Here is a 10,712-nt window from a genome sequence, read left to right on the forward strand (position 1 = left end):
AAGAATGTTAATTAAAAACCTTAACAAGCAAAGACTTTTAAAAATCCAGTCATTCAATAACAAGATGGAGGGTGTAAGGCGCAACACAGAGATCTCAGGGCACACTGCGGGCTAATTTTTACAGAGGCTCAGCGCGCTGACTCCAGACACGGCTGTGGAGCTAGAGCCGGTCGCTACACCATGCATTTCGTTTTATCTGGAAAATGTTGTTTTTTGTTTTTTGTTTTTTTTTTTTTAAATAAAGCTGCAGTAAAAACAGGATACCCTTTTCTGACTGACCTTTACACACATTACTCCAGTACACTACCAATAGCTACACATTTATTTAGGTGTTCATTCTCCTTTCTCTCCCACTGATTGGAAACTGTTATTATTATTATACTTATATAGCGCCTTTCTAGACACCCAAGGATGCTTTACAATCTACACTGCTCAGAACGCTCAATTCACACACACACAGGCGAGAAGCGGCAGCCAAACGCGCACAGCGTACTCTCAACCAGAAACGACCGTCCACCTGGAGGACTGCATCGGGCACTAGGGTTTAACCCAGGACAGAGCGCCAATCCATATCTGGGCTCACACATACAGACATTCATTCACACACCAGGACAGTTATTAGAGAAGCCAATTCACCTACCCTCCATGTTTTTGGACTGTGGGAGGAAACCGGAGCCCCCGGAGGAAACCCACGCAGACACGGGGAGAACATGGAAACTCCACCCAGATGGGACTTGAACCCAAGATCCCAGCGCTGGGAGGCGAACGTGCTAACCACCAAGCCACCGTGCTTGGTGCTAATACTGTTCACGTAACCTTTGTCCATGCGCTTGCACTTTAAATTCTTTCATCCTCTTTGCTAAGCAATTAACAACACAGCATCAAACGTTTCAGTTGGCACTCCCCAATAACATATCCATGTTCTTTGTTGAGAAGAAATGCTATGTCTTTATATTTCAGTCCAAGATCAAAGTAAATTTCAACGAGCTGCTCCATAGTTCACCTGACACGCACAGCAAGCACATAATCAACAGCAAGCACAGTACTACGGAGCCCACAAAGTATTTGCGAGGTAACGCAATTGTGTTTGCGAAGGAACGCCAAAGTCTTTTTTCCCCAGTCCCTTTAGGGGCTCCGTAACAAAGACAATTGTGTATCATAAAACATTTGCAAAGGAGCGCAATGTATTTGCGAGGGAATGCAATAATGTTTGCAAGGGAACACAAAATCAATAGTCTTTTTTTAATTTTTCCCCCAGTCCCTTTAGGGGCTCCATACCATTCCAAATCTGATTTGAGACTCCCATTTTTGTTATTTAGTTTATATAGAGTGTACATTTTAATTGTTTATCAGAGTTTAAGAGTATTGCATTTAAAGTGTCTAAATACTAAATGTTGGCTACCAGTTCTGTGATCACAAATGTAGTGTGTTGGTTTTTGTAATGCATATGAAATGACATCTTATATCTCTGTACTAAATGTTTTAAATGTGGAGAGTCTCGTCGTGCCATGACTTTCAGGAAGTTGGCTGCATTTAAGGCTCACATTTACAGGTATCATTAAAACAGGAAAACTGAAACTAGACCTAGGCTATATCATATAGGTTTTAATTTGACATGTCATTGAAAACTGCAATGGTAAATGTTGAAGACTTAAAATAATTTATATTCTCATCATTTAGGCAAGTGCCACAGTTGCTGATTTTGAAACCCTTAACCTGCTTGTGAGTCCTCAGATGTTTATTCTGGGTATGTATATATAATTGCATGATACTCCAGAATGACAAAAGTTTAACATTTGAATTAATTACAGTGGAATTTTTGACCAATGCAAGATATTTGCTGACAGTGGAAGGACAAGTGACCTATGTTTGCTCAAGCCTCCATTAATTTCTGGAAAGGCAGCCCTATTCACCTTGTACTAAAATTTCAATTTCCAATATCGACAGGAAATTTCTTTCTTTCTCTCTCTCTACTTGTTTACTTCCTTCTCTGAATTAAACTAGCCTCTATTTAATGTTATCTTACCTGTAATTAAAAGTATTATTATATATAAAAACCTTGAAATATGATAACTTTACTGATGCAGAAACCCCATGTATGAAAATGGATTAAAAAATTCTAAAATTATCTGAAGGTAATTGCTTTTTAATATTTTGACCCGTTTCTGTTGGATAATTCTTTATGAAATTATTATGAAGGGCAGTTACTGTTTACTGTCATTCATTCATCTGTTGCAACCATTTAATTCTAATCAGGGTCATTGTGGGAATTATTTGATGCAGTTGAAATTTGTGCTTTTGATATGTGAAATTAAAAGTCAAATACAGGATTTTCTGATTACTATGATACATTGAAATATTGCATAGCATATCAGTATACATGACTTTTAGATCAGGTATCAAATTGAAATTGCAGTACTTTTGAAAAAAATGGTTTTGTTGAGTTCATATTAATATCTATCCTCAGTCTTCACTACAAAAAGTGTGAGCAAGCGACAACTAGGGCTGGGCGATATGACCAAAAATTCATATCTCGATATGCCTAAAAGAAATGGAGATATATGATACGAAATGACACTATGAAAGCCATAACAAAATACAATGTCAAAGTATTAGTGTTTATTTTTAGCACCAAATAGGACATGCTGCATTATCTAACTGTAATTATTAATGTAATTCACCCTTTACCTCACTCATTTGCTCTGATTACTTGCAGAAAAATAAAAATAAACATAGCACAAAAAGTAAGAAAATTTTTGTCTGGTTGATTATTTCTTTGTTGTAACAGTGCTTCTTGCCAATAAACCTTATACCATTACTGTCAATTTCTCTTTTAAATGGTGCTACATTTGTAAGAAACATGCTTTTGTGAGATGAGCAGTAGAGCTGAGTATGTGGATTGCACCAGTGAAAAATTTGTCAAATACTCACTGCCAGTGCCAAACAGCTTATTTTGTGTGATGGTGTGATGTGGCATCTCCTTCACTTGAAAAATGAGGTTTATCGTCATTGCAAGCAATCTCAATGCAGAAAAAGATATTGAGATGAAATTCTACAACCAGTGGCAATCCCATATCTCCACAGTCTGGGACCAAACTCTAACCTCCAAAATGACAACACTTGCCCCCACAGAGCGGTGTTTATCAGAGACTACCTCCAGAATTTGGTAGTGGAGAGGATGGAATGGCCTGCTAGCTCCTGACCTCAACCCCAATGAACACTTGTGGGATCAGCTTGGGAGTGCTGTTCATGCCACAGTGACCAACACAACCACATGTGTGACCAGCAGTGTGTAACCAGGATGGTGACCATCATGAAGAGAAAGTCCTGGGCTGTTTTGGCTGTTTATGGTTCTTCCACACGCTACTGAAGCTCCTATTTGTTAAAAGAATACATTGTTAAATTGCCAATATGTCTTGTTTCTTCAAACTTCAGTCAGCCAGTCACAACTCACCAAACGAGTCAATGGCAGAATAAGCTCTTTGGCATTGGCAGAGAGGATTGGGCTAATGTTTCATTGGCACAACCCACATACTCATTTCTACTGCTCATCCCACAAATGCATGTTCCTTATAAATGTGGCACCATTTCAAAGGGAAATTAACATGATTCCAACAGTATAAGATTTATTGCCAAGAAACATTGTTACAACAAAGATATAATATACCAAACAAAAATATCCTTATTTTTGTGCTATGTTTAGTTTTAAAAATTGTCTTGCCCATGATGTCATCTGATCTTCCCCTTACTGTATCCTCTTGTGTACAAAATTTTTATTGCAACTTTTTTGTACCTTTATTTCCACATGCTATGTTACTAACTGTGGAATTTTTATTTTTATAGACGCCTCATTGGTACAAATCCCCAGGGGTGGTCAACGTAGAGAGCAACCAAGAAGTCCTGGACCATGCATCCGTGTGTATCCTTGCTTTAAAGAAACTGATGGACTTTGAATTAAATTTTATTTACAAACCGGATTCCAAAAAAGTTGGGACACTAAACAAATTGTGAATAAAAACTGAATGCAATGATGTGGAGATGGCAAATGTCAATATTTTATTTTTAATAGAACATAGATGACAGATCAAAAGTTTAATCTGAGTAAATGTAACATTTAAAAAAAAATATATGTTCATTCAAAATTTCACAGTGTCAACAAATCCCAACAAAGTTGGGACAAGTAGCAATAAGTGGCAAAAAGGAGGAAATTGAGCATATAACGAACAGCTGGAAGACCAATTAACAATAATTAGGTCAATTGACAACCTGATTGGGTATAAAAAGAGCTTCTCAGGGTGTCAGTGTCTCTCTGAAGCCAAGATGGTAAGAGGATCACCAATTCCACCATTGTTGCGCAGAAAGATGTTTGTTGTGCAGCGATACCAGAATGGTGTTACCCAGCGTAAAAAAGCAGAGATTTTTAAGTTATCATCAACCGTGCATAACATCATCAAAAGATTCAGAGAATCTGGAACAATTGCTGTGCATAAGGGTCAAGGCCATAAAACTCTACTGGATGCTTGTGATCTCCGGGCCCTTAAACATCACTGCACCTTGAACAGGAATGCCACTGTCAAGGAAATAAAAGAATGGGCTCAGAAATACTTCCAGAGAGCATTGTCAGTGAACACAATCCGCCGTTGCCAGCTGAAACTCTACAGTGCAAAGAGGAAGCCATTTCTAAGCAAGCTCCACAAGCTCAGACATTTGCACTGGGCCAGGGGTCTTTTAAAATGGAGTGTGGCAAAATGGAAGACTGTTCTGTGGTCAGATGAGTCACGATTTGAAGTTCTTTATGGAACACTGGGACGCCATGTCATCCGGACCAGAGAGGACAGGATAACCCAAGTTGTTATCAACGCTCCATTCAGAAGCCTGCATCACTGATGGTATGGGGTTGCATGAGTGCTTGTGGCATGGGCAGCTTGCGTGTCTGAAAAGGCACCATTAATGCAGAGAACTATGTTCAGGTTCAAAACATATGTTCAAAACATATGCTCAAAACATATGCTCCCATCTAGACGTCATCTCTTTCAGGGAAGACCCTGCATTTTTCAACAAGATAACGCCAGACCACATTCTGCAGCAATCACATCATCATGGCTACGTAGGAGAAGGATCCAGGTACTGAAATGGCCAGCCTGCAGTCCAGATCTTTCACCTATAGAGAGCATTTGGCGCATCATAAAGAGGAAGGTGTGACAAAGAAGGCCCAAGAGGCCTGTATTAGACATGAATGGGAGAGCATTCCTATTTCTAAACTTGAGAAACTGGTCTCCTCTGTCCCCAGACATCTTTTGAGTGTTGTAAGAAGAAGGGGGGATGCCACACAGTGGTAAAAAATGGCCTTGTCCCAACTTTTTTGGGATTTGTTGATGCCATGAAATTTTGAAACAACATATTTTTCCCTTAAAATGATACATTATCTCAGTTTAAACTTTTGATCTGTGATTTGTGTTATATTCTGAATAAAATATTAGATGTTGGCACCTCCAAATCATTGCATTCAGTTTTTATTCACAATTTGTTTAGTGTCCCAACTTTTTTGGAATCCGGTTTGTATTTAAAGGGTCATGTTCAACACAAAACTGACTCTAAGTCAGTAACATGTTGGGTTCATTGATGATATTTGAAATACAAAGTTTTAGCAATCCAGATTACATATTTTTTATTACATTTTTCATGATGTTTTATGGTCACTATTTGTGTTGTCTGGTAAGATCAAAAGTCATTTGATATAACGTAATGTTTTACTATAAAGATTTGGGCACCTTGTAATTCATCAAGGCAATAATGTAATTGGATATTGTGAAGTATTTTTGGTTAGGAAAAAAAAAAGCAAATATCATAAGGGGCAAAAATATTAAGTTCAAGTAAAAAAATAAATGATTTGAACATGTTATGTAGTACTTGAAATTTGTCCACATTTTGCATATATTCAGTTTTAATAAAGCGTGTTACTGATTTTAATTCTGAATGTAGATTTGGACTTCTTTTGTGTATGTTATGGTTATAGTATTTTTAAAGTATTCATGCTTGGCAGACTTGATTTTTTTTTATTTAATAGTAACACTATAATCTTAATACAAAAATATTACATGCTGGTATTGTTCAGTATATATAAAGAATTGAATGTAATTTAGAAACTGTTTGTAATTAGTGTTCCTCTGTAAAAAGGTATTGTTTCTGAAAAAAGGCAGTAAATGGCTGGCAATTCTGCTGAAAATATTACTGTACATTTAAATATTTAGAGTAAAACATTGTATTATGCAATTACAGTAGTATTCTGTAAATTTTAAATACAATCTTGTTCCTGTACAAATGCAGTAATTGGCTGGAAACTCTGTTGCCAGGTATTTACTGTAAATCCCAATATTTACAGTTAAGTTTTATTCATTTACAGTAGTATTTTGTAAAGTTGAAATACATTAATGTTCCTGTAAAAATACAGTAATAGTCTGGGAGCTCAGCTGACAGTTATTTACTGTAAATCAGTTTTTACAGTAAAGTATTGTATTATTTAATTACAGTAGTATGCTGTAAATGTGAAATACGGTAGTGTTGAGGCTCTATGTCACACCAGTGTTGGGTTTAGACGTCGACCCGATTTTTCATTAAAACTAAAACAACATTGGAGCTTGACGTCACCCAAATGTTAATTTTTGAGTAATATCTGACTTTGATTACTAACCATAATTCAATGTCTAAACTACATTGAGTCTTGATGTCACACCAATGTTGGGATTTGACGTCAACCCGAATTTTCATTTCCAACTAAAATTCAACATCTATACAACATTGGAGCATGACATCATCCTGACGTTAAATTTTGAGTAATATCTGACTTTGATTACTAAACATACTTCAACGTCTAACCAATGTTGGTTCTTGATGTCACATCAATGTTGGGTTTAGATGTCAACCCGATTTTCATTTCCAACTAAAAATCAACATCTACACAACGTTGGAGTTTGACGTCATCCTGACGTAAATTTTTGAGTAATATCTGACTTTGATTACTAACCATATTTCAACGTCTAACCAATGTTGAGTCTTGACGTCACATCAATGTTGGGTTTAGACGTCAACCCGATTTTCATTTCCAACTAAAAATCAACATCTACACAACGTTGGAGTTTGACGTCATCCTGACGTAAATTTTTGAGTAATATCTGACTTTGATTACTAACCATATTTCAACGTCTAACCAACGTTGAGTCTTGACGTCACATCAATTTTGGGTTTAGACGTCAACCCGATTTTCATTTCCAACTAAAAATCAACATCTACACAACGTTGGAGTTTGACGTCATCCTGACGTTAATTTTTGAGTAATATCTGACTTTGATTACTAACCATATTTCAACGTCTAACCAACGTTGAGTCTTGACATCACATCAATGTTGGGTTCAACCCGATTTTCATTTCCAACTAAAAATCAATGTCTGTCCAACGTTGAAAATTGTTGTCAAGGCAACATCGGGCTATGACGTCAACCCGATTTCATTTCCAACAAAAATTCAACGTCTGTCCAACGTTGAAGCTTGTTGTCAAGGCAACGTTGGGTTTAGACGTCAACCCGATTTTCATTTCCAACTAAAACTCAACGTCTGTCCAACGTTAGAGACCAACGCCTTTCTGACGTCAAATTGACGTCCTGTGCCTGCTGGGTACCCTTTCCTGACAATACTGCAATTTTTTCTGAGAGACTTTGTGCACTTTCTCTGTCAGCGTCTGTAACAAAGTAATTGAATCCTTAAGACATGTTTCCTCATCTGGTGCACAGAGAAGAATATCGTCCATGTATTGAATGACAGTACTTTTTAACTTCTGATCTACCCCAACTAAATCATCTTTCAATACTTTATTGAAAATGTGAGGACTATGTTTATATCCCTGTGGTAATCTCTTATACTCATAGAATTGTCCCTTGTATGTGAACCCAAATAAACCCTGACTTTCTACACTTAGTGGAACACTAAAAAATGCACCACATAAATCTAATACTGTAAAATACTTTGCATCCAGAGGAATTTGGGCTAACAAAACAGGTGGATCTGGCACTTCTGCTGGAAAGTCTGCTACTACTTCATTTACTGCTCTCAAATCATGTACTAAACGATAAGAGTTATCTGGCTTCTTCACAGGCAACAAAGGTGTATTACTCTGCGGATTCTGTGTTATCTTCAGAACATCTGCCTTCACAAGACCTTCAATTTGTGGTTCAATCCCTTTGATTGCTTCTTCATTCAAAGGATACTGAGGCTTCCACGTAGGTTTTGTTCCTGGTCGGAGTTCAACTTTCACTGGTTGAGCTGACTTCACAAATCCAATGTCAGTGCTATGTTGTGACCATAAACATTTTGGAACACATCGCAGCATTTCCTCTTTCAAAGAGTTTGAATTCATCTTCTCATTGTAAAGTGATTCATGTGTCATCCTGACGACTTGTGGCTGTCCTTGTCCTTGAGCAGTAATCATAATCTTAATAAATCGCTGATCTTCACTCCTCCAGATGGGAAGATTCTCTTTAAGCAGTTTAAAGACAACTTCTTCTGCTTCTGCCATCATTTCACCTATTTGTTTCTGCTCACAATCTTCAGACACCAGTAAAGTCACATGTGGTACACTTTTTCCCATCTCAAACTCTTTATGCAAGTAATCATTTTTGTCTATCTTCGTAGCAGCTCCTTGTGGTCCCAAAATTATGCAACATGAACATAATTCAACTTGCTTTGGTTGATGACTCAGCCATTGTTCTGCATCTGATTGTTCAGCATCCTTAAAGTATTTCAGTGTACAATGAAATGGATACTCTGGAGTCTTTGCATCAGGCATGTTTGCTACAATAAACTTCTCCCACATCTTGGCTGGTTCCAAGAATTCTTCGCTAAGATTTCCAATCCAAAATACTGAAGAAGCTTCAGTCTCTGTTTTCATCATCAGTTGATCAATCATTTCATTCGGCACTTCCACCAGGCAGCCGTCTGGTGTGCATTTTATTGTACAGTTCAGTCTGGACAAAGCATCTCTTCCCAAAAGTGCAATAGGTGTATGTTCTGATACCAGTATGGGTATTGTAGTCTTCAGATGTTTATAGCAGAGCTCAATTGGTTCTGTGAGAGGAATCAGCTGTTTTACACCCTCAAACCCGATTGTCCGAATCATCTGACCAGACCTGGGGAGGTGTATAGCATCTTCAGGCTGAATACAGGTGAAAGCAGCTCCACTATCTGCCATCATTGTCAATGGTTGATTATTTATTTTCACCTCTATTGTTGGATCTCTCTCCGGCCCTATTGCTACCAGCTGACATCTCCCACGCGAGTTCTCCGGGCATCCCTAGGATCCTGGTTCCGGGCCCCTATAAGGGTTCACAGGTCCCTTGATTGACCTTGGTTATATCCTCCTCTGAATCCTTCTCTAAAGTATCCCCTGAAGTTTCCTCCTGGCTGGTTGCATTCACGAGCAAAATGACCAAACTATCCACAATTATAGCAAACTTCAGGAGGCTGCTGAAAGTTCAGACTGAATCTTCCTGGTCTTCCTCTTCCTAGATTTCCTTGACTTCTTCCTCTCCATGTCTGCACCTGACCAAACACTGGCTGTGGCCAGGGAGTCACTGGAGCATCTGACGTTGACTGGCTCACTTGAGGTTGAGTCTGATCCAGATGTGGTCCTGGCTGATTAGGAGGCTGACTTTGTATGACTACAGCTTGTTTCTTTTCTTTTTTCTTGTTGTCCACCCGTTGTATTTGGTTCAGCTTTCTGAGGGTCTCTTCATCCTGTATTTTCTGATCATGTTCCTTCATTCTATATAGCTCCACTTGATGGGCTATATGATCTGTATAGACACTCTTTGCCATGCTTCCGAGACCCACTACTTCTGCCAGTTTACTTCTCACTGGTAAGGGTAGTCCCTTCTGTAATTTGGCTCGCAAAATTGACTGCTCCATCTGATTTAAATCTGGATCATTTCCTATAACATTTCTCCATACCTGATGGACTCTTGACACATAGGCTCTCGGGTTCTCTTCTTCTCCCAAAGACTCAATCAGGATATTGTCAGGATGCACATTGGTTGAAAATGAATCTTTCAATACTCTCCACATTCGACCTCTAATTGCAGCAAACAGCTCTGGATCATTAACAGCAGTTCTTACATATCGTTCTAGGCCCGCTTTCTGTAGAATTTCTTCCATGGCTGGAACTCCCAGGAGATTTGCTAAAAGTCTCTTTATGTCACCTATTGCAGACTGCGTTCCCACCAGAAGCTCTTCCAATTTTGAAATCCAAGGATGTGCTCCTTCTTGCAAAGTCGGCAATTTTTCCATGATATCTGACATATCTGTATTTTGCCAAGGCTTGTATTCCAAATTCCGTCCACAGACTATCACTGGACACATCTTTTCAAGTGTTTTCCCTTTCTTTGGACACAATGTGTATTGTCTTTCAGATTTTTTAGTGTCTTCATTTTTCAGATCTTCCTCATATGTCTGCAACTCTTTCAGTTGTGTCTCCAGTGAGCTAGAAGCATTATCTAAGTTCAATAAACATTGGTCTATACTTTTTTCTTCTTCTCTCAAAGCTCTCCGTCTGTCTTCTCCTTTTGTGCTGGATGTTGCAGGAAAGAATCCTCTTTCAGAGAAAGATCCCTTACTCTTCCATCCATCATCACTTTCTTCATTCTCTGTTTCATCAGAACTTCCATC

The 10,712-nt window shown here is 38.3% G+C and overlaps 1 long non-coding RNA gene across 1 annotated transcript; it reads left to right on the forward strand.

Annotated features, from left to right (window-relative positions):
- Positions 1 to 1,135: 1,135 nt before the first annotated feature.
- On the forward strand, positions 1,136 to 6,322 carry LOC136677120 (uncharacterized). Its single transcript, XR_010796337.1, has 3 exons — positions 1,136 to 1,552; positions 1,681 to 1,747; positions 3,844 to 6,322. It is a non-coding gene; the product is annotated as an uncharacterized lncRNA (long non-coding RNA).
- The last annotated feature ends 4,390 nt before the right edge of the window (positions 6,323 to 10,712 follow it).

Source organism: Hoplias malabaricus, chromosome X2, assembly GCF_029633855.1.
Source record: "Hoplias malabaricus isolate fHopMal1 chromosome X2, fHopMal1.hap1, whole genome shotgun sequence".
In the NCBI taxonomy this organism is placed as follows: Eukaryota; Metazoa; Chordata; class Actinopteri; order Characiformes; family Erythrinidae; genus Hoplias; species Hoplias malabaricus.